This window comes from Bubalus kerabau, chromosome 6 (genome assembly GCF_029407905.1).
Source record: "Bubalus kerabau isolate K-KA32 ecotype Philippines breed swamp buffalo chromosome 6, PCC_UOA_SB_1v2, whole genome shotgun sequence".
In the NCBI taxonomy this organism is placed as follows: Eukaryota; Metazoa; Chordata; class Mammalia; order Artiodactyla; family Bovidae; genus Bubalus; species Bubalus kerabau.
In genome coordinates, this window is record NC_073629.1 from 31,721,717 (window position 1) to 31,740,864 (window position 19,148).

The 19,148-nt window shown below is 45.5% G+C and overlaps 1 protein-coding gene and 1 long non-coding RNA gene across 2 annotated transcripts in view; one reads left to right on the plus strand and one right to left on the minus strand.

Moving 5' to 3' along the window:
* The window catches only part of ST7L (suppression of tumorigenicity 7 like), a 143,742-nt gene that overhangs the window by 103,091 nt on the left and 21,503 nt on the right, over positions 1-19,148 (plus strand). The gene's annotated exons all lie outside the window — the stretch shown is intronic.
* Positions 108-909, minus strand: LOC129654952 (uncharacterized). The gene is made up of 3 exons (XR_008715679.1): positions 775-909; positions 429-599; positions 108-306 (listed from the first exon to the last, which is right to left on the minus strand). It is a non-coding gene; the product is annotated as an uncharacterized LOC129654952 (long non-coding RNA).

Consider the following 19,148-nt stretch of genomic DNA (forward strand, 5'->3'; position numbering starts at 1 on the left):
GGGTGAGGGGAGCTGCAGACTGTTTCCCCTACAGTCATCTAAACTACAGTGACACTGGAGTGAGCCACAGAGGACTTGGTCATTTCCTCGGGTTTTCTCTCCCTCGGTTCTTGCGCTTCTGTGAAATGGGTAGAAGCTCTGCAGCGGGGAGTTGCGGGAGAATCTTGATTCCAACGCCGCCAACGCGAGCGCCACCGGCAGCCGACCTCAGGTAGGGCTTCTCGCATCGACCACCCGCTGCCCCTGGTTTTCTCTCCACACAGCCGACTTCAGGTAGGGGCTTCTCTCGTCGACGACCCGCTGCCCCTGGTATACACACACACACAGCGTTTAGACATAGGTTCCCCCCAACACACCCACACCCCCACACCCCGTTTAGACACAGGTCCCGCCTGTCGGCCGGCGATGACCAAAGCCAAGAAGCACACCTGCGGGCCGGACGCGAACTCCCAGCCCTTTGCTGCCAGGGTTCAGCGCAGCTCAGTCTCTCCCAGCTCTCCCGAAGCTTCGGTCCCCCACCCCTTCGGGCGGGGCTGCGAGTACGAGAGAATCAGAAACAGCTGGGCGGCTTTCCCGAACCAGAGGCCAGGGTGGGGGTCCTGCTGAGAGAGTGGGAGCCCTGGAGCCATTTCTCTCCTTCGCCTTTCCACCCTTCCTCCTCCCCACTGCTCCCTTCCTTCCTCACCCCCCCACCCCCCGCCGCCAGCCCCCCAGCAGCCTGGAGGCGTGGTAAATTGTGAAGGGCTTGGGGGGCTGGCAGCTGTAGAAACTGACCCCCTCCTTCCCTCTGCACTTCTTAGGTTGGCAGGTAGAGCTTCTGGAGACAGGGTGGCCCTTACTGAGACCTAAAAATTCTTTTTGAAAAACCCTGGATCTTCCGGCTTCCAGAGTACACCTAGGGTCTGGCCCCAACCGCTTCTCCAGCCTCAGTTTCTCCTGCCTAGCCCCTCATTCCCAGGTGTCTTTCATGCCTCTCTCCGTGATTTATCTAAACTATAAAGCCCTGGTGTAAACAACGCGCTGGAAACTGCCCAGCCCCTTCAACCCCAAACTCATTGTCAGTTCTTGGTTGGGGGGGGAAGGGGGGTCGGTGTTAGAGACTCCGGAGTGTGAGTGGACAGGGCACAGCTGGCTGCAGAGAGGCTGCAAACATCCCAGAGACAGACATGAGGGAGAAGGGCTCAGGGAGACCTTTATCCCCTCTCCCCATCTCTCACCCCTTCACCTCACTTTCTGCGGCAGGGGGCGGAGTGAGTTCATTAATTCAGCAAATATTTATTCCCTACCATGTGCCAGACTGTGCTAGGCACATCAGTTAAACAAAGCAAAATGAACAATGTCTGCCTGTATGGAGTCTCACTTATATTGGAAGAAGATCGACAATAACCAGTAAACATCATAAGTAAAACATATAGCATGTTAGACAGTGGTGAGTAGAGGGGGAAACAAGAGTTGTTTAGGGTAGGCCCCATTCAAAGCCTCATGCAACAGAGAGGATGCCCACCCCTGGGGGGAGGTAGGAAATGGGGGCTGGACAGGAATTGGATGGGAGTGAGCAAGGGGTGAATACAGAGCCCAGGCAGGGTCTGCATGCTAGCCACATTCATCCCTGCCAACCGACCTGTCCCGTCTCTTCTCTCTCAGTCTGGGAAGCTCCAGTCCATCCTTCTGTTTCCCCGAAAAGAAGCCAACTCTGTACTGAGCTTCCCTGAGAGGGGCAGGTGAAAGAGGAGTAGGCCCAGGCTCTGTCCTGTGGAGACCCCTTTCCTTCCACCCTTCTTTCACCTCCTCCCAGCCCAGCCCCACCCTGATGCTGGGCAGCAGTCTGCAAGCTCTGCAAGCTCTGGCAGCCTCTCCTAGACTCCCCTGTGTGCGGAGGCCTGGGTGTGACTCTGGCCCTGAGTTTATTTCTACATATGGGCCTGAGGTTGTGGGGTGGGGAACTGGAGATGACCACATCAGCCCTAACCTTGGGTGGACTCGCCCACATGGGTCCCAAACTCACTTACGAGGCCCCTTCTTTGGCTTCAGCTGTCTTCATAGTCAAGTGGGACCGTGTCTTGGCACAACATAGATGCTCAACTATTAAAGCATATTGCTGAACTGAGGGGGGCCCCAGAAACATCAGCAGCTCCAAGAGGGAGGGAAGTGGGTGAGGGGACAAGACGTTCCCCCAGTGCTTACAGGCTACCTCTGCCCTAGAGTGGACAACCAGGATGGGACTTCGCTCCTTCTCCCCCCTCCTCTCTGAGCCCCTAGGTCCCCAGGAGGAACCCCAGGCTGCAGGAGCCAGCTGACTGCAAGAGCTGCACTCAGCCACTTAACTAGAGAACAAATACGGAGTCAGAGAAGAGGTTTTCTGGGATCTGCCACTTTGGAGTTCAAATCTCAAAATAAACTTCCAGTCTCAAGGTCCTAGACTCTACTGGAGAGCTCAGCTCCTCACGCAAAGGCCTGTTGTGGGGCTTCCAGGCAGAGGGTCAAGGCCAGAGGCTCAGGCTAGCGCCTGACCTGCTCCTCCCTCCCACCCCCCACCCCTACTCCACCACAATGGGAGCCAGGGGAGGAGTCACCGACTTGGGAGTCAAGTTCTGCTCTACAGGGTCCTGCCTGGAGTCAGGTCACTCACTGAGGTCCTGCTGTGCTGTGTGCCCAGCCTGGCCAGGGCCTCCTAAATGACACCAAAGGAGTGAAAGGGTCTTACCCCCCAGGGTATTTTCACGCAAATACAATAAAATCATCTGAGGCCTCGGATGCTGGGCTTTCACTGCTGACCTCCCCTTGCCCCAGGCCTCTAGATTCCCTGGGGCCTCCAACAGGACTGCTTCCACCAGGATGGCAAAGCAAAACTTTCCTCCTCCCTCAAGGTGCACCAGAGCCTCCTGCCCTCTCTAAAGTGGGTGCCCCATAGAAAAGGGTCTCCCTCACCCCTGTACCTTACCCCCTGCGCCACTTCCCCCAGGGGGCCACTCAGAGCTAAGTGAGTAGCCCCTCTATTCTCAGCTGTGTGTGGCTGAATAATTTTAAATTTTGATTGGCCCTTGGATGGGAGAGGAGATGAGCTAAGGGGAGCTAGGGTGTGAGTAAACAGCTCTTTCTCCACCCAGGCCTGTCCCCCTTAAAGGCCCCCCTTCCCTGGGCCCCTTTGGCGATGACCTTCTCTCTTTCCCTGTGGGTGGGAGGTGGTGTGGATGGTAACGAGCAGAGAGAAAGGCCGAGAAGGGGCTGGGGGGAGGTTTGGATAGGAGTCAAGGAATTCCTGAGCCTGCTGCTTGCACAAGGGGCCCTGAGACGCCTTTCCTGATATTTCTTTGCAAACCTAGGCAAATCTCATTTGAAATGGGGCCAGGTTCACCCAGGCCCCTAGTGGCCCCCCCCATTTCTTCCTCTCCAGCCACCCCAGGCAGGTGTCTGGGGAAGAGTGGGGAGCTTGGGAAGAACCCAGGGGCTGTTAAGGGGTGTGGGGTGGGGATCTATGCTTTGTACACAGCCTGACCCAGCCTCTCCTTGGTATTTATGAGCTCCCAGGCGAGGCATGGAACGTGTCTCAAAGAGGCCAGGCCAAGAGGGCTTTGGAGGAAGGAGCATCCAGCCCCAAACCAGGGAAGGGGGTTTGGTGGGGCAGGGCTTGAGACCGTCTTCTTTCCAGCCGGTGATCAAATAGGGGAGTAGACAGCTCCCCTAGGGGGCCTGGAGAAAGGAAAAGAGAGAGAGCTAAGGGAGAAGGGGGAAGAGGAGGCCTGGGGAGGTGGAGCCATGGGGCGGGGCATGGGGGGGGTGGCTGGAGCCTTTTAGCACTTTGGCTGTAATCAGACTGGAGCCAGGCGGTGGGCGGGCTGACAGCCATCCTGGGCGGGTGGCCCAGGTTCTGTGTGAGGCCACTGAGTGTGCTGCTGGGATCCTGGGTGGTCACTGACCAGCCTAACCCCAAGGGAGGGTGGTCCCACATTGCCCCCAGCGCCGCCCGCCCCATCTCCCTGTATCAGATAGGCTACGCTGAGCTCTCTTTCTCTCCCCACCACCTGTTCTGGGCCCCAGAACAATCTGGAAGTGAGATTTGCTTCCAATAGAACAATCTGCAGAGCCGGCTATCTGCCTCCCTCCCACTCTGCCCTCCTCGGTTCACTCTGCCTCTCTTTCCCAGTCTCTTTTCCGAGTCTCCACCTCTCTGGGTCTGTCTCTCTCTGGCTCATATTTCTGTCCTGTGTCTGTTCCTCTTGGTGTTTGTCTTCATTTGTCTGTGTGTCTATATCTAGCAGTCTTCCCTCTTCTGTCAGAAGCTGTCTCCCTATCAATCTCTGTCACTCATCTCTTGATTTCTGTCTCTCCATCTTTCTAAGAATCTGTATAACTGTCTCTTTCTTCAGCTTCTTTCACTTGCCTCATCTCTCTTTCTATGTCTTTTCTGATTCTCTCTCGCTCTGTGTCTGTGTTCCTCTCTACTTTTCTCGGTGTGTCTCTTTATTTCTCTGTGTGTCTGTCTCTCTCTTGCCCTCTGCTTCACACCTTCTGCAGTCCCTCCAACACAGTAAGTACCAAGAGCACTGAAAGAAATCAGAGTTTTTCCCCCCAGCTCAACAGTATGCATGACTCTGTAAGCCACTTTGCCACTCCTGGCCTCAGTTTCCTCACTGGTGAAACACATACGGTAGATATCTAGTTCCCCTCTGTCAGTCTTTATCTTTCTGCCTTTATCTCTGGTTTCTTGCAGCACAGCCCATCCTGTCTTCTGAGGGTTCTGCTTCTCTGCTATCTAAACTTCGCCCTGAAGTTAGGACTCCAGCCTCCTCAGATCCTGTCAGCCAGCAGGCCCCCAGAGGAGGATCCCTCACTTCTTCACCCTCTTGAACATCAGGGTAGACAAGGTCCCTTTCTGGGGCCATGTCTGGGATACAAACCAGATTAGCTCATCTCTCTAATCCTCTTTGTGCTGGGGCCTCTGCCAGGCAGGGACACCCACAGCGAAGAGCAAGTGTGTGTGTGTGTGTGTGTGTGTGCACTTGCATATGCGCAGATTCTTGGAGAAGGCAGAACCAAGGTTCTCCTCCGTTACTTCCTCCTGCCTGAAAAGCCCAGATTAAGCCCTCATTGTATAAGAAACCTCATCTGGCTTGAACCAAATCAGGGTTTTCATAATCCCAGTCGGTTCCTCTCCTTCCCTGCCCCCATCTCTTTTTTCTTTTACAGCCTCTTTAAGGCTCGAGAAATCATTCCAGCCATCCCCCTGTTCCTGAACAACCCAGGACCCATCCCTTCTATACATATATATTCTTCTCCAGTCATTTTCTGAGAAGGGTCTTTCCATCCCTTCCGTAAAAGTCTGGGTGTCTGGTCAGGGAGCAGGGTGTATGGGGGAGGAGGGGAGGCAAGCAGGTAGTCCTTGGATTTCACACTTGAAGTCAGAGGGAGGCCTCCAGCCCCCTCTCTGAAATTTCATTTGGAGAGGTCTTTCTTGGCTGATAAGATCAAAGCATTCCCTCTGCCAAATCATTACCTTATTTTCGAGGCAATTATAGAACTTATTGTATCAATTAGTCTGGTCTCCAGCTGCAGCCGTTTATCTCTGTCTCTCGTGGTGCGCTTGCCGAAGAAAGGGTCTGCCCAGCCCCGCGCAGCCAGCCAGGCCGGCGAGGAGAGGGCGGCCAGTAGGGCCGCGGCCCCGGGAGCTGTCCGGCCGCTTTCAGCGGGGATGGGGTAGGTAGAGAACCTAGCGGGTGAGCTTTTGAGGTTTGGAGATCCGGCCAGCTCCTCCTTGCGCGCCCAGCCAGTGCCGCAGGCGCGCTCTTTCCCGCTGACCCCACACCTGCACGCCCGATGTGGCTCAGAAGGACGCGCCAACACAGCCTAGCGCGCGGATGAGAGCCATCAGGCCAGACCAGGGCGCGGACTCCGCGGAGGAAAACGCTGAGCCGGAGCCAAGATGCAGGCCCCTTCCTGACTCTCGGGTGGGTGACTCATTCTGTGAGCCGTGCGCCCCTCAGTGGCGTTTTCTGGAAAGGCGTGGAGGCGTGAGTTTCGCCTCCGTGGACACTCGTGCGTTTCAAACTGGAAGAAAACCTTAGAAAGGGATGGGTGGCACGGAGAAGTGGGTGCCCCATTGGTGCGGGGACCGTGGCCTGCTTTGCCTCGGCCCGTCTGCAGCCTCTTCCTAAAGAACCATGCCCACACCCCGGTGCTGGGGTCAGGTGGGGGTCCCTTAGAAAAGTGTTTCTTTGAAACTTGTGATGCTTCTTGCATCACAATTTATCAAATTATCCAGGACCCCAAAGAGCTTTTATTTATGTGAATTCTATCTATTCATATTAAAAATTAAAATGAACGCAAGAGCCAAGTTGAAAGTGATCCCAGTGTCCAAGGGTTTCCCTTGTGGCTCAGCTGGTAAAGAATCCGCCTGCAATGAGGGAGACATGGCTTTGATCCCTGGGTTCCCAGGAAGATTCCCCTGGAGAAGGAAACAGCTACCCACTCCAGTATTCTGGCGTGGAGAATTCCATGGACTGTATATGGTCCATGGACACGACTGAGTGACTTTCACCAGTGGCCAAAGCAGGACAATTTGAGCAACAGAATAGTTTTAGATTATAACCCAAAGTATAAAATATGAATGAGTCCATACTGGTATAAATAAATGATTGAATAAATATATTGGTAGAAGAGACAGATCTCCCACACAGAAGAATTCCAAATAATTTACTTTGCTTCCTTAATGGAGGTGATGTCCCTGGTGGCTCAGATGGTAAAGAATCTGCCTGCAATGCAGGAGACACAGGTTCCATCCCTGGGTTGGGAAGATCCCCTGGAGAAGGAAATAGCAACACACTCCAGTATTCTTGCCTGGAGAATTCCATGGCGAGAGGAGCCTGGCAGGCTACAGTCCATGGGGTGGCAAAGACTGGGATAGGACTGAGTGACTAAAACCTTCATTCTTTACACTTTAAGGAGGTCAAGTATAACTCCCCATTCCTATGTGTGGGCTGCAGGTTGTGACTTCCTTCCAGAGTACGGAACAAAAAAAGAGGGTGTGTGGGGGTTAGGGGACAGGGAGTGGAGGAGGGAGTAACTTTACAGTGGAGAAACCTGACAAACCTCAGTCAGGTATCAAGATCAGCATCAACAGTGATAAGTTGCGTTGTTAGTTGAATCCTTGATACATGTGATGAAAATGACACCACCTCTGTGGTTTTCCTCCCCGTAACCCACACTTTCTTATTTATTTGGCATGTGGGATCTTTAGTTGCAGCATGTGGTGTGAAATCTAGTTCTCTGACCAGGGATGGAACCCAGGCCCCCTGCATTGGGAGCACAGAGTTTTAGCCACTGGAAAACCAGGGAAGTCCCCACGCTTTCTAAGAAAAACATCAGACCAATTCCATCAGAGGGATATTCTATGACATACCTGACCAGTAAGTACTCCTCAACTGTCAAGGTCATTCAGATACAGGGAGAGTCTCCCAGACTTCCCTGGTGGTCCAGTGGTTAAGACTTTGTGCTTCCAATGCAGGGGGCAGGGAAGTTCCATCTGTTGAAGGAGAACTAAAATTCCACGTGTCTCAGGGCCAAAAAATGTAAACAAACAAAAGCTAAGGAACATCCGAGAAACTGTCATGGCCAAGAGGTACCTAAGAAGTCATGACAACTAAGTATAATGTATCCTGGTTGGGATCCTAGAAAAGATAAAGGACATTAGGGGAAAACGGAGGAAATTTGCATAAGGTATAAGGTATGGATTTGAGTAAATAATGTGTCAATATTAGTTCATTAATTTTGACAAATGCATCACACATTTGTAATGTAAGACGTTGATAATAGGGGAGACTGAGTGTGAGGTATATGGGCACTCTGTATTATCTTTGTAATTTTTCTACAACTATAAAACTTCTAAAAATAGAGTTTATTTTAAATGATTACAATATTTATATATTTTAATTAATTTAAAATTAATAATAAACTCAATACTTGCTAATATTAATGTCATGTTTTTATGAAAAATAACTATTGGGTTGGCCAAAAATTTCATTTGGGATTTTCCTTAAGATGTTATGGAAAAACCCAAGTGAACTTTGGGGCTAACCCAATATAATTTTCAAAACAAAAACAGAAGAATGGTATTATGTAACATTTTTGCAACTATCTTTAAGATCTGGCTTAATAGCAGGATTCTCATATTTGCTTCTACATTCAACCAGTTGTGATACTGCATGTCTTATAGCCTCTGAAAAACTCCACTGTACACTCAAGAAAGGTCAAATAACTCTTAGTATTATTATGAACCTCTTTGAGAACTGCCGCCTTAGCGATTTCATCCATTACTGTGACTCTGGATTCCCAATTCAAAATCCCTAGCTTTGAAACATCTCTACTGAGTTCTCTGGTCACATTTGTCACTATACCCTTGCCTTCCCCTCACCCTCAATTATCTACCCTTTCGACGCTTCGCAGTCCATGTCAGCATGATCACATCATTCCTCTGGTCACTGTAGCTCAGTGAAGTTAATGTGTGAAACACTGTGCTCCCATCGCGTGGTGCAAAATCACCGAGTAATGGGACAGTTGCCTCTCTCGATTTTCCTAGACAGCTAAGTGTCACAAACCCTAGAATGCTGCTGCTAAGTCGCTTCAGTCGTGTCTGACTCTGTGCGACCCCATAGACAGCGGCCCACCAGGCTCCCCCGTTCCTGGGATTCTCCAGGCAAGAACACTGGAGTGGGTTGCCATTTCCTTCTCCAATGCATGAAAGGGAAAAGTGAAAGTGAAGTTGCGACCCCATGGTCTGCAGCCTACCAGGCTTCTCCGTCCATGGGATTTTCCAGGCAAGAGTACTGGAGTGGGGTGCCACTGACTTCTCCACCAAATTTATAATAAATGATTGTTGGATGACTGTAGATGATTCCAGAATCAGAGCTCTTTCTTTCTGATGAAGTCTCCCTCTTGCCCCTGCATATCAGCCTGAGTTTCCACTGTGAATGATAACAGTCTGTGATTTAGTAAGTTTGATGTCCACTTTGATTTAGCAAAGATTAATTTCTCTCATTGCCATAGCCAGGCCAAAATACCCAATTTGGACAAGGGATACACCTTGAGGGCAGATTCCTGACTTCAGAAATTAGGTTTGGGGCATTCAGTTTCAGCAGAGATGTTTCCATCCACAGAATGCTATACAAACCACAAAGGCTGCCATCCCCTCACCCAAATAATGAGCATTGTTGGTCCCCTCGACAAATAGCTTTTGGGTTTCAGTCTCCCAAATGACCCAGATACCACCGTCATTTTTTGAGTCATCTTGTATACTTTTGTGCCTCAGATTTTATTATGTGGTTTTCTTTCAGTGTCTCTCCCATACGCTGTTCTGTTCCCAGAGCCTCTAGCAGTCCTTAGACCCTCTTCCCTGAGCTATCAGAGAAACCCCCACTGGATATGCTCAGGAGTTTCTGTGTCACCACTCAGGCAGTGGGAAACTAAAGAAGGTTATTAATGATGGAGCAGTGTGATAAAGGCAGACATCTGGGGAGAAGAGTCTGACTGCAGGCTGAGTTCGGTTATCTTCTTACTGATTTTCTGCCTGCTAGATTTAGCCATTTTCTTGTAGAGAGGTGTTTGAAGTCTTCCATAATGGTGGATCCATCTCCATCTATTTCTCTTTGCAGTTCTATCCATTTTTCCTGCATGCATATTTCCCTTTCCCCTGTTCAGTTAGGCTTCGAAAAAACACCAATAGTTTAGGCTCAAGTGAAATAGTTTCTCCCCAGGGCAGGTGTTCGGAGAAGGCAATGGCACCCCACTCCAGTACTCTTGCCTGGAAAATCCCATGGATGGAGGAGCCTGGTAGGCTGCAGTCCATGGGGTCACTAAGAGTCGGACACAACTGAGCGACTTCCCTTTCATTTTTCACTTTCATGCTTTGGAGAAGGAAATGGCAACCCACTCCAGTGTTCTTGCCTGGAGAATCCCAGGGACAGGGGACCCTGGTGGGCTGCTGTCTATGGGGTTGCACAGAGTCGGACATGACTGAAGCGACTTAGCAGCAGCAGCAGCAGCAGCAGGGCAGGTGTTAAAAATGCTCTGAGGGGTATAGACCAGATGGTAAAGTAGAAAGACCCTAAGCTCACCTCCTCTTCTGGGCACACCAAAATTAAAACTATTTGCAGAACAACTGTCGATGAGAATGACCTGAAGACTGACAAAAAAGATCTTCTGCAACTAAAGGTATAAAGAAGGAACCACAACCAGATGGGTAGAAGGGGCAGAGACACACAGTATAGTTAAGATCCACACCCCCAGGTTGGTGACCCACAAGTAGGAAGGTGATCACAACTGCAGAGTTTCTCTCTAAGGAACGAGGGGTTCAAGCATTGTATCAGGCTCCTCAGCCTGGGGGTCCTGCACTGGGAAGATGAACCCTGCAGAACATTTGGCTTTGAACGTCAGTGGGGCTTGCTTTGGGGAGAGCCAGCGGGTAACAGAATTCTCTCTTAAAGAGCACACACAATGTCTCACACACTCCAAGACCAAGAGCAGAAGTGGTCATTCGAAAGAAGAGCTCAACATTCAGAAAATGAAGATCATGGCATCCGGTCCCATCATTTCATGGCAAATAGATGGGGAAACAGTGGAAACAGTGTCAGACTTTATTTTTTTGGGTTCCAAAATCACTGCAGATGGTGACTGCAGCCATGAAATTAAGACGCTTACTCCTTGGAAGGCAAGTTATGACCAACCTAGATAGCATTTTAAAAAGCAGAGACATTACTTTGCTAACAAAGGTCCATCTAGTCAAGCTATTGTTTTTCCAGTAGTCATGTATGGATGTGAGAGTTGGACTGTGAAGAAAGCTGAGCGCCGAAGAATTGATGCTTTTGAACTGTGGTGTTGGAGAAGACTCTTGAGAGTCCCTTGGACTGCAAGGAGATCCAACCAGTCCATTCTGAAGGAGATCAGCCCCGGGATTTCTTTGGAAGGAATGATGCTAAAGCTGAAACTCCAGTACTTTGGCCACCTCATGTGAAGAGTTGACTCATTGGAAAAGACTGATGCTGAGAGGGATTGGGGGCAGGAGGAGAAGGGGATGACAGAGGGTGCGATGGCTGGATGGCATCACTGACTCAATGGACATGAGTTTGAGTGAACTCCAGGAGTTGGTGATGGACAGGGAGGCCTGGCATGCTGCAATTCATGGGGTCGCAAAGATTCGGACACAACTGAGCGACTGAACTGAACTGAACTGAGACACACTTGCTGGTCTTGGAGAGCCTCATGCTGATCCTCCCTCCTGGAGAGGCAGGAGGGAACTGGAGCTCACTCTGGGGTTGTAGACACTGTGGCAGACGTTTTGGGAAGCTCATTCTATTACAAGGACACTGGAGCTGGCAAGCACCATTTTGGAATCCTCCTTCTAGCTTATTAGTGCTGGGACCTGCCCCCACCCAGCAGCCTGTTGGCTCCAGACTTGGATGAAAAAGAAGCGAAAGTGTTAGTCACTCAGTCATGTCTGACTCTTTGTGACCCCATGGACTGTAGCCCACCAGGCTCCTCTGTCCATGGGATTCTCCAGACAAGAATACTGGAGTGGGTTGCCATGCCCTCCTCCAGGGGATCTTCCCAACCCAGGAATCGAACCCACGTCTCTTACATGTCCTGCATTGGCAGGCAGGTTCTTTACCACTAGTGCCACCTGGGAAGCCCCAAATTTGATCCAGACTTCACACCATATATAAAAATTCCAGTTTTATTGAGAGATAATTGGCATGTAGCATTGTATAAGTTTAAGGTGTACAGCATAATGATTTGACTTACGTACATCCTGAAATGATGACCATAGTAAGTTTAATGAAAATCTATCATCTCATACAGACACAAAATTAAAGAAATAGAGAAAAAAAAGTTTTCCTAGTGATGAGAACTCTTAGTACTTACTCTGTAAACAACTTTCATATATAACATACAGCAGTATTAATTTATTATGTTGTATGTTACATCACTAGTATTTATTAGAAGTTTGTACCTTTGGAAGTTTGTACCTTTTTACCACCTGATCCTTCCACCATCCACCTCTGGTAGCCACAAGTCTGATCTCTTTTTCTATGGATTTGTTTGTTTTTGAAGTACAGTTGACCTACAATACTGTATAAGTTCCTGGTGCACAACATAGTGATTCAGTATTTCTATGCATTGGAAAATAGTCACCATATAAGTCTAGTTAGCATCTGTCGCCATATAAAGATATGGCATAATTATTGACTATATTCCCAACTGTGCGTTTCCTATCCACACTTGTTTATGTTGTAACTGAAAGCTAATGCCTCTTAATCTCCCTCACCTATTTCTTCCCTCCCCCATTCCTCTCCCCTCTGGCAACCACCCATTTGCTCTCTGTACCAGTGACTCTTGTTTCAGTTTTCTTGTGTTTGTTCATTAGTTTTGATTTTAGATTCCACATATAAGTGAGAGCATACAGTATTTGGCTATTGTAAATAATGCTGCAACAAATGCAGGGAATCATAAGTCTTCGATTTCTTTTTCAGTTTCTCCCAGCAGTGTTTTGTTGTTTTCAGTATGTGAGTCTTGCACATTTTTTGGTCAGATTTATCCTTAAGTATTTCATATTGTTGATGCTATTATAAATGGTACTATTTATTCATTACTATCTCCATTGCTAGTATAAAGACAAAAGATCTATTTTGTAAACTTGCTAAATTCACTTATTAGTTCTGGTAGCCTTTTGAGTGAGTGAGTTAAGTTGCTCAGTTGTGTCCGACTCTTTGAGACCCCATGGACTGTAGCCTACAAGGCTCCTCTGTCCATGGAATTTTCCAGGCAAGAGTACTGGAGTGGGTTGCCATTTCCTTCTCCAGGGAATCTTCCCAGACCAGGGATCAAACCCGGGTCTCCCACGTTGCAGGCAGACGCTTTACCGTCTGAGCCACCAGGTAGCTTTTTAGGGGGCGGGATTGCACGGCATGTGGGATCTTAGTTCCCTGACCAGGGATCGAACTCATACCTGCTTCAGTGGAAGCACTGAGTCTTAACCCCTGGACCACCAGGCAAGTCCCTCTGGTAACTTTTTAAAGAAAAATAGAATCCATTAGATTTTTTACTTAGACAATTAGGTTTTCTACAAATAGATACAGTTTTACTCCTCCCTTTCTAAGTTGAATGCATTTATGTCTTTTTCTTGCTTTACTGCATTGGCTAATACCTCCAGTATGATATTTGAATAGAAAAGTGGTAAAAGGAGGCTGCTGCTAAGTCGCTTCAGTTGTGTCCAACTCTGTGCGACCCCACAGATGGCAGCCCACCAGGCTCCCCCGTCCCTGGGATTCTCCAGGCAAGAACACTGGAGTGGGTTGCCATTTCCTTCTCCAATGCATGAAAGTGAAAAGTGAAAGTGAAGTCACTCAGTCGTGTCCGACTCTTAGCGACCCCATGGACTGTAGCCTACCAGGCTCCTCCATCCATGGGATTCTCCAGGCAAGAGTACTGGAGTAGGGTGCCATTGCCTTCTCCGGTAAAATGAGGCACTATAGCCCTATTCCTATATCCTATTCCTATATGCCCTATTCCTATATGCCCTATATCCAAAGTGTGACTCTTTGCGACCACATGGACTGTAGCCCACCAGGCTCCAAGCAAGAATACTGGAGTGGGTAGCCTATTCCTTCTCCAGGGGATCTTCCTGACTCAGGGATCGAACCCAGGTCTCCCACATTGCAGCCAGATTCTTTACCACCTGAGCCTAAAGGTCTAGCCATATTCCTAATCTTAGGGAAAATTATTTTGTCTTTTATGATTAAATTTGATGTAAGTTGTAGGTTTTTTTCTTTGATGTCCACTATTAGATTAAGGAAGTTCCCTTCTGTTTCTAGTTTGCTGAGTTTTTATCTGAAATGGATGTTTGATTTTGTTAGATGCTTTTTTCTGAATCTATTTTTCACTAAAAATCTGCATTTATTTTCCTCAAAACCAAATGCTTTGACATGATTACATTTAAAGACTAACCAATTGTATCAGACATTGGATTTACTTATTTATAATTATTCAATACAATAGATACATTTGAAAAATCTGGTTTTTTCATTGAGAGTAAACTGTATTAAACTTACTTTTCCTGAAGATACATTCAATAAATATATTCAGCAACAAACTTGAGCTCATAAGTCTTTGAAAATTTTAAGTAATCTTCAGTGATGTTGATCAGGAAATTCCTTCATTGGTGGAATCAGTTATCACCAGAATTGTACCACCTGGGAATATTGACATTGATCATATAGTTTTTATTTTTTGAACTGTTAATATGGTGAATTACATTGCTTGGTTTTCAAATGTTAAACCAATCTTACATTCCTGAGATAAACCTCATTATGGTTGTTTGGTTATTATGTATTATATTTTTATACACTATTAGATTTGATTTGATAAAATTTTATTAAGTTTTTTTTGAATGTTCATGAAGGAAGTTGAGTTTGTAGCTTTCTTTATCATGTTATTGCTTGGTCTCATAGAATGAGTTGGAAAGTGGTCTATCTCATCATTATTTTGGAGAAACTTCTGTACAATTATTATTTTGTCTCTTTAAATGCTTGTAGGATTCATAAATGAAACTATCTGGGCCTTGAGTTTCTTTTGAAGAAAAGCTTTAAAGTAAGAAATCAGTTACCTATTTATTCTTTAGGTAATTTGTGTCTAATTTGTGTCTTTCAAGGAATTGGTCATTTCATATAAGTTATTAAATTTATTGATATAAAATTTGTAATATTCCTTATTTTTCTTTTAAAATCTGTGCAGTCTGTAATGATGGCACCTCTCTTTCCTGGTGTTAGCCATTTGTGTCTTTTCTATTCTATTCCAATTACTCTGGTTAGAGGTTTGTCAATTTTATTGATCTTAAAGAACCAGCTTTTGGTTTCATTGATTTTCCTCTATTGTTTTTGTTTTCCATTTCATTGATTTCTGCAATTCGTTTTCCTCTGCTTATGTGTTTCTACTTAACTAACTTTAATCCTTTTTTTAAATGTAGACATTTAATGTTATAAATTTCTCTCTATGTACTGCCTTATCTGTATCCTGCAAGAATTGATATGTTGTATTTTCATTTATTTACAAATATTTTCTAATTTTCTCTGATTTCCTTATTGACCCATGGGTTATTTAGAATTGTGTTATTTTCCAAATATTTGGGGATTCTCCAGAGATCTTTCTGTTATTATTATTATTATTTTTGCCATGCTGCCTGGCATGTGGGATCTTGGTTTGGATTTATCCTTCCTCTTCGGCCTGTTCTCTCTTTCCAAAGGCCCAAAGTTCTGGATGACATCCTCGCTGGGGTGGAAATTTTCTGACCCCTTGGGACTGAGACCATTGGTAACAGAAGCGTAGGGCTTGCATGGTTCTGATGTGCCATATGCCGAGCAGCATCTGTGCCCATACCTCCATGACTGATCTTGTCAGTGCAGTACCTCTCCAGTCGCTGTGATTCCATTTTTATCTTGTTCATCTTGTTTTGCTTCTTAGAGATTGCTTTAACTCATCACGTACTTCCTCCATGTTATCGTACTGATTCACGCATCATGGAAGAACCCTACTTTCTCCTCTCTCAGTCTTTGCGCTGTTGTTGTCATGCATTTCACTTCTGCATATTTTATAAACCCTACGATGCATTTTTATAAATTTTAAAGGGATTTAAAGAATAAGAAAAATAATATTTCAAATTTACCCACATAGTTACCGTTTCTAGTGCTCTTCATTTTCCTTTTGCCTTGTATAGCTAAAGGAATTTGTATTTCTGTATTGCAGATTTGCTGGTGATGAGTTCTTTCAGATTGTGCATATTTGAGAAAAGTCTCTTATTTTGCCTTTGTTTTGAAAGGTATATATATGTTTTTAACCAGGTATAGAATTCTAGGTTGACAGTTTTTTCCTCAGTACTGTAAAGCTATCACTCCACTGTCTTCAGGATTGTATTGTTATCAAAGAGAATTCTGTTGTAATTCTTATCCTTGTTCATCTGCATAGAATATGGTCTTTTCCTTTTGCTTGTTTTGAAGATTTTTTTCTTTGTTTTAAGCAATTTGATATGATGTTCTTGTGCGTAGTTTCCTTCATGTTTCCTGTGCTTGGGGTTCTCATTTTTATCATATTTGAAAAAATTTGGCTATTATTTGTTAAAATATTTTCCTTCAGGGATTTCAGTTACATTTATATTATGTAACTTTAATTTGTACCAAAGCACACTAATGTTCTGTTCATTGTTAAAAATCTTTTCTTATGTTCTACGTTTCATTATTAATTTTTTATTGCTTTTTTTTTCAAGTATTTCTTCCATAGTGTGTAATCTGCTATTACTACCATTCAGTGGTTTTTTGTTTTTCATCTTAGATAGTGTGGTTTTTGTTTCAGGAAGCTTGAGTTAGGTCTTTTCTTTATCTTTCATGTCTCAAATGAACAAACTCAATTTTTCCTCTGTCTTCTTAAACATAAGGAATACAGTAATAATAACTGTTTTAATATAAGTGAGAATGCGTGTGTGCTCACTCAGTCATGTCTGTCTCTTTGCAACCTCATTGACTATAGCCTGCTGGGTTTCTCTGTCCATGAGATTTTTCAGGCAAGAATACTGGATCAGGTTGCCATTCCCTTGTCCAGGGGATCTTCCTGACCCAGAGATCAAACCCATGTCTCCTGCATCTCCTGCATTGGCAGGCAGATTCTTTATCACTAAGCCACCAAGGAAGGCCAAATTTTTTTGGCTGCATCTTGCAGCATGTGGAGTTTTAGTTCCCTGACCAGGGATTGAAACTGTGCCCTTTGCAGTGGAAGCTCAGAGTCCAAATCACAGGACTACCAGGGCTACCATCATGTCATTTTTGATTAATTTCCAATTGATTGTTTTTTCTCCTAGTTATGGTCCAAATTTTTCTGCTTCTTTGTGTGCCTGGTAATTTTTGATTAGATGGTTTTTTTATTGTGATTTTAGCATTTTGGGTGCAGGTATTTTTGTTTTCTTATACAAATTCTTGAGCTTTGTTCTGGGACATAGTGATTTAGAAATAGTTTACCCTTTTGAGTCTTGTAAACTTTTAAGGCAGGAGCAGAACAGCATTTAGTCTAGGGCTAATTTTGGCCCCCTATAGAGACAAATGGGGTCACTATAGCGACCATGGGGTTGCTAAGAGTCGGACACAACTGAGTGACTTCACTTTGACTTTTCACTTTCATGCATTGGAGAAGGAAATGGCAACCCACTCCGGTGTTCTTGCCTGGAGAATCCCAGGGATGGGGGAGCCTATTGGGCTGCTGTCTATGGGGTCACACAGAGTCGGACACGACTGAAGTGACTTAGCAGCAGCAGCATAGAGACAAAAACCTTCTAATTGAATACTCTATCTCATGTTCCATGAATTATGAGATTTGTCATTCTGGTTAGTGAGAACAAAAACTACTCATAGTCTCTTGAGAGCTCTGAGTATTGTTCCCTCTGATCCTTTGGGTGGTTCTCTCATTGGCCTTTGGTCCTTTCCTCACATCCATATATTGATTAGTACTCAGTTGAAGATCCAGAGAAAGCCTTTGAAGATCTCTGGACATCCCTCTGATTGCAGCTGTCTTATCTTCTCTTCCAGCTATCAGCTTCATCTCCTCTACTTAGGGAGATTGCCAGGCATACCTTGATCCCCTTTTCACTGTTCAGTCAATCAGAGGACTCACTTCATTTGTTTTCCATCTCTATTCTTTGTTGCCTGATATCTAATCTCTTGAAAATTGTTGTTTGATATATTTTGCCCAGTGTTTAGTTGTTTTAGATGAGAAAATAATTAATAGTTGCTATTATTCCATCTTGCTCAGAAGCAGAATTCTCTAAAAATTTAAAAAACATATTTTGTTTCCATACTCTAATTATATCTTCATATTTATGATGTATTTTTAGTTGTATATACTGCATTACTGAATGTTTTCCTAACAAAAGGGAAATTGTGTTTTGACTAGCATTGATGAGCTATTAATTGCCCATCTATAATTTTACACATCCAATAACTGGAGGAATTTTCTAGAGACCAACTTCTGACTTCATACATTTAAAACATTGTCCTCCATCTCAGATGTTACTTTTAGAGTCAGGTGCTATAAGATATGGGCTTTCCTGGTGGCACAGACGGTAAAGAATCTGCCAGCAATGTGGAAGACCCATAGCAATATAACCTTTGTGCTTCTCCTTCATGTCATTATGCCTGCAAGGTGAGGAAGCACAGTGACAGGACCACTCCTGGAAGCCATTTCTGCACTGGGGTAACTAGCAAAAACTCAACTATACATGAGAGTGACTGCAAACCACATAAATATACTTTACTCAAAAATAACCCATTATTCAATTTACCTTTAGTTGAATTCCCAAAATGCTTTGGTCACCACTCCAAGATTACCCAATATAGAGGAAAGTGTGATATAGATGCCAGAGTAAAAAGAGCAGTCTTAACTGACTACATACTGCTGTCTGTTTTTATAAAACTTGCTAAAATATCTTACTTTAGCAAATTTTATAAAAACATTTGACCATATGAACACATTGCTTGGGCTCTTTAGGTCTGGAGGGGGCTGTACCAATGATAGCCCTTGAAGCTTAACTTCATGGGATTTTCCAGGCAAGAGTACTGGAGTGGGTTGCCATTTCCTTTTCCAGAGAATCTTCCCGATCCAGGAATCGAACCCGGGTCTCCCACATTGTAGGCAGCCGCACTGTAGGCTTTACCATCTGAGCCACCAGGGAAATCCCAAACAGAGTCGAAATTCTTTCTCTTCACAGATCTTGCCTTTTCCTGAACTCATTTACTTTTCCAGATCTGCACTTCCATCCCAGAGTTCCTACCACGCAGGCTGGCAACTTGGTACATTGCATATGTTGTTCTCATTACCTGGAATACTCTTCACTGACTTCATCTTCTGGGAGCAGCTACCCCTCCTTCAAGACCAGGATGAGTGTCATTTCCTCTATGAGTCCATTCCTGACTCCCCTGGGGATTAATTGTGTCAACACAGCATATTCCTATTTTTAGTTTATTTATTTTTCAAGCTTTATTCTTTGAACAAAGAATGGAGCGTTGTTAGCTAGTACTCCTGGGTACAAGATCTTCCTGAAAGGCCCTCAGTAGGGCTGTTTTATA